General features: G+C 35.3%; 1 long non-coding RNA gene across 8 annotated transcripts; it reads right to left on the reverse strand.

Moving 5' to 3' along the window:
* Positions 1 to 1,135: 1,135 nt before the first annotated feature.
* Positions 1,136 to 5,227, reverse strand: LOC113341924. 8 transcript variants are annotated; one of them, XR_003356225.1, is made up of 9 exons: positions 4,820 to 5,226; positions 4,452 to 4,516; positions 4,328 to 4,351; positions 4,096 to 4,228; positions 3,881 to 3,982; positions 3,489 to 3,584; positions 2,404 to 3,386; positions 2,022 to 2,171; positions 1,136 to 1,538 (listed from the first exon to the last, which is right to left on the reverse strand). It is a non-coding gene; the product is annotated as an uncharacterized LOC113341924 (long non-coding RNA). The 8 variants fall into 8 exon arrangements; XR_003356224.1 differs by having other exon boundaries at positions 4,328 to 4,361; XR_003356221.1 differs by having other exon boundaries at positions 2,404 to 2,554; positions 2,645 to 3,386; positions 4,328 to 4,516; positions 4,820 to 5,225.
* Between the last annotated feature and the right edge of the window lie 209 nt (positions 5,228 to 5,436).

Raw genomic sequence — 5,436 nt, forward strand, 5'->3', positions numbered from 1 at the left:
CTTGAAAAAGGAAAACCTAACTTACCGTGTTTGGAATTTTATGGAGTCCAAATTCAATTTGGAAATCGAATAACTACTATATTATGACTTTCTGCGAAAATAAAAGGATAAAATAAATAAAATCTGCGAACATTCTCTACACACCAAATAAAAAATGCATCGCCATGAGGCGGGGCGAAGCCCCGCGCACACCAAATCAAAAATGCATTGACTAGGGGCGGGGAAAATCCTTCGCACACCAAGTCAAAAGCAAAAAATAAATAAAATTTACACATGTTCTCCATCTATTTAATGTATTTTCCCGCCACACCAAATCAAAAATACATCGCCACCGCCCCGCCCACACCAAACCAACGTCATCACGGGGCGGAGCGAATCCCGACGCACACCAAATAAAAAATGCATAGTCGCGGGGCAGGACGAAGCCCCGCGCACACCAAGTTAAAAGAAAAAACATGCCGGTGCATAGCACGGGCACAAATCTAGTTTGTGTTATTCCTTCATCTTGTGTTGGTTGAAAAAATTCTCTGTTTTGTTCTTATGAATCCAAGTCGTTATTGGGCAAAGGTGAAGATTGACTTCAGTCCAGGACAAGTTGTTATTGAAAGACTAACAAACTATTTTCGATGTTAATTGGCAAACACCAAAATGCTTTTCTTTGACTTCTTTTCAATCTCTGTTTCGTTTTATCTGGACATCACATTTCATTCAAAAATAGCTTTAAAAGATTCCGTGTTTTGAAGGAACGTGTAATATATTTCTCCTCTGTTTCAAACAAATAAATAAATAACTTGATTTTGGATCATGACTGTACTGCTTTATCACACATAAGGTAGGCTTTTCCTTTCATAGACAACCAAGTGTATCTAAATGTTATGGCATTCGTTTTTAAACAAACTTCAACTTGATCTATTGTGTATCATAGTACTGTGAATCATGGCAATTAAGAACAAAGTTGCTGCTGACAATAAGTATTCTCTCATGGCCGCAAGTAGTATGGATCCAATAGGCCCAACAATATCTAAAAAAATGCTTATTTTCCTTGCAAGTTGTAACCTTCCTAATTGAAAAAAAATAATACTAAATTGCTCATGTAATACCCACTGTTCTTGCAAATAAAACCGACAAAACAACCTAACACAGGAACCAAAAAAATATGGCATGTACTAATTTGATAGGAATTTCATCAGCTTTAAGGTCGAACGATTCAGAGAAAATCAAATTCCAACCTAAATGATACCCCAAAAAGTTAAAACTCTCTAAGAGACTCTCATTGATCCAACGGGTTAATAAGGAAGCTAAGAACCCAACAATTCTCAACAAAACACGAAAACTTCAAACAATGTCAATGTCTTAAATTTAGGTTTTATCCAATGCAGAGCTTCATTTGTGCTCACCTAATAACGTATGGGTTTAATGTTCGTAAATTCTTGACATCGCCATCCTTGCTACGCTGTATATTTACATTGAAGCTGGTAACCAATTTCGACTCCGGAGATAGTTAGTAATGCATCCTCAACTGCGTGCTTCCTGTTTTCCTGAATCCATAAGAAAGGTCCCAATTAGTCGTGTACCTATTTATTCTACTTACAGTGCATGATAGTGACATGGTGAGTTATCACAACACATGGTTTCATATCTCTCCACTAAAATTCACACACAGCGGTTTCTTAATTTGTATACATGATTGCTTTGTACATAAGTTAATGTAATAAATGTTCATCCAATAAATTTCAATAACCTCTGGAGAGGTTCTTTATTTGCAGTCAATGAAGAGATTTCGGAAGAAGTGCTCAGTTGTGGATGTATTATGAATGGATCCTAGTTAAATGCTCTGCAAGAGGTAAGTCATTTAGAAGATTCGCAAAATCATGTTTCCTGATATACTAAATTTTATCACTGACTATCGGGGTCTCCTTTGTTCTTTTGATCTCACAAAATTTTCTATCTTCCACAAAGTCGTGTGGTAAAACCTAGAATCTCATTTGGCACACTGCACAAAGATAGTTAACGAAACATACTCAGGAAGTCAGGTGCAAAACTTATCCACTCCACATCAGCCTTCAGGTTGTTAAAATTGCACCATTTGTGAACAATATCACAGAGATTAGGTTTGATATAACATGAAAAAGGTGCAAGAGCCTCTTCCTGTCATATGACTCGAACATTATCTGCTAGGAAAAATGAAAAACATAGGTCAAGACTCTAGGATTCCAAAATCATGAGACACTAAGAAACTCAAGAAGTACATGAGACAGTAGGAAACTCAAAACACGAATGTTAAGTCTAAAACCATATAAGTTCAATTCGTATTTCAAAGAAGAAGAACCATTCATTTCGTGTGAAAGGCAACACCAAAGAAACTCATCACTAAGATCCAAAATTCTGTCTACGGAGGTTTACCTGGTGATTCCTTATATGTTTCCGGCCTTTCAATCGCCCAATTCTAAAACAGTTACATTCTTTTCAAAGCCAAAAAGAATTTCAATGCATATGCAGTAACATCAGTCATATACATCAACGAAAAACAACAATCCACTACTTTCACCCAATCCTGCAAGTGGAAACTGTCAGCAAAGTGTTTCTTTCACCTAAATTAGTGATAACCTAGTAAATGAAGGAAAATAAATAATAAAGAACTTACATCCTCTTCATATAATTAGGAAATCCAGGATTGATAAAAGAGGCATTCGCATTACCAAAGGTTAATTACTATGACACAAAGCCCTCATCCCAACTTCTCAAGTATATGACTGATGTTACTGCGTGCCGTGATGATTTCCCACCTTGATATCCTTCCTAAAAGACTTAATCGAGAAATTACATTCACAAAAACCTTGTCCAACTCTTCGGACAAATCGATCCAAAATTTTATTTCATGGTAATAATGGGCTACATATAAAAAGATTTGATTATCTAAAAATGATAATGCAAGTTAGAGGTAACGCTTTCAGAACACTGGTTCCCCATTAAGAAAAGTGTAGCGGGAGAATAAATCATATACACAATTAGAGAAAAAAGGCTTCTATGTAACATTATGTAACATTAATTGGGGAAAATTGAATCGATTAACAACCCATTCGAACGATCTTCCGCATTCAAGAGAGTTTCAGAACTTTTAGCCCAAGGATTATGGTATTAAGATTATTCAAAGTGTTAAGATTCTCATTTTCGATTGGTCTTTCCATGATTCTGATTAGGCACATACAGACGCAAAAAAAAAGGTTGAAAAAAAAAAGATATATAAACCTGGCTAAATAATTGAACTAACATAATCCCCCCCGGAAAAGTATCTAACACTTATTACCTTACTAATATTAGTTATCAATATTCCTGTTAGGCAGACCTTCTAAACATCATCATTGGCCTCTTTGGTTGGGTATAGCCTGCAAGGAAAATCATACACCATTAGCCAAATAATGACCAACACGTTTCAATATCCAGATAAATTAACTATAGGCTCAGGTTGAATGAATCCTAAACCTGACCTGCATATTGCGAGCAAGCCAAGAAAACTCTACATCTTGACCAAAAGCCCTATACTTCAATTACCACCTTGATAAATCAAGCTTATCTTCCAAAACCTGTTAACTATCAACCAACATCAATTTTTAGTAGATTTGCTTATGCATACAAACCATTGACGCAAGAAAACTACTACACAGCGTAAAGGGTCATAGCTCAAGCCATTGTTGTACTTCTATGTTCATTTCCAAGTTGTACATTGTACAGATAAATCACATTTCATTCTGACTCTGACCTTTTGCAATGATGAATAATTCAACAGAACTTGATTATAGAATGAGATAAGGCCTCATAAAGAACCATATATTCTTGTATAAAGGATACAATCTATTTATTTTTGAAAAGAAGATCTTACCAATTCAAATCTGCATATGTATTGTTTCTTGAACTCGAGCTTGCACAATTAGCCTAGGACTTCTACGGATTGTTTTACTGAAGGGGCCACTGCCATCCAAAGCTATAAATATTGGAGAAATTGGTGTTATTCAATGATTACTTGTTTGTTTTCTTAACCAACCTTATCAAGAACTTCATATTATCAAACAATTGCTTGCAAGGGATTAAAAATACCTGGTTGATGCAAGGCACCCATGGTTCTGCTCCTGAGGCACATTTACCGTTTTATCCATCATATCCATAACCCAAAGGATCCACCATATTTACTACAGGTCTACCTGCACTATGTTTCAAAGAATCCACCACTCTACAACAAAGCCAAAGAAGAAAAAAATACAAATTAAAAGAGAATCCCCTTCAAACCCCATATAAAGAATTGCAAAGGAACTGAATTAGGGATACGTACATCTGTTTCTGGTCATCTTTGCAGCTGAACAGGACTATCATCTCAAATTTTTCACTCATGCAAACCCATTCACAAAAACGAATATCCATAATTCTCAATCAGACAATTCAACAAACACTTTTACCTTAGGCTATCTCGGAGAAGTAAAGATTGCGGCATAAGAACTCAACCTGGGTTTCCTTCTTTTTTCTACAATAAAAATAAGAACAACTTCATTAAACATCAAAGTCGCACCAAAATTAAGAAACTGAAATCTAAGACATGGGTTTCAAGATTCATTCCTCTCAGTAACAATAATCAAAGTAATAACAAAACCCACAAAAAAGAAACCGACTGATTTTTCAATCATATTCTTCGAGTTTAATTTATCATCTATCTCAATGTGGAAGAATATGATTTCGGAAAACAAAATAAACCCAGTGTATATACGATAGAGAAGTATCAATGCCAATCTAGGGTTTCAGGAAGAAATAACGAACTGGGGAAAATTACCTGAAGCCGTATTGAATTTCCTTGTTGATGCTTATCACTCCAAAATCTATCAATTAGAAAGGATGCATCATTAGAACGGAAAAAAAATCTATTTATCTATCATTAGAACGGAAAAAAATCTCTTAGATAAGCTGAACAATCTTCTAGATCTAGCAGTTGGATTTGACAGGATCAATTCCTCCTTCAGACAATTTATAAGTCGATTTCAAGCCGTATATATATCATGAGAATGATTTTATAGAAATTTTCTTGTTTTTTTCTCTGTCGAAGAAGAAACAAATTATTTGTTGCGGCATTCGATTGATCTGCATGGAGTGGGAATGGAAGCGGTTTCTCGAATTGATGGGAAGTAAAAACACTAACTCGGGTGGGCATTCAATACAGTGAGATACGTGGGCTAATCTCACGCAAAACCGTTGATACGGGAAATTATGGATGATACTGAAAGAGAAGATCACAGCGGTGAGTTAAAAAAATGGATATATTTGAACCATTGCATGACACAACAAACATTATTGTTGTGTAAGCATTGATATATTGTATATTACTCTAGTAATGTGACATGATCATAATAATATGATCATAATATTAAGAAATTAGACTACGAAGTATAATGC

Source organism: Papaver somniferum, unplaced genomic scaffold, assembly GCF_003573695.1.
Source record: "Papaver somniferum cultivar HN1 unplaced genomic scaffold, ASM357369v1 unplaced-scaffold_32, whole genome shotgun sequence".
In the NCBI taxonomy this organism is placed as follows: Eukaryota; Viridiplantae; Streptophyta; class Magnoliopsida; order Ranunculales; family Papaveraceae; genus Papaver; species Papaver somniferum.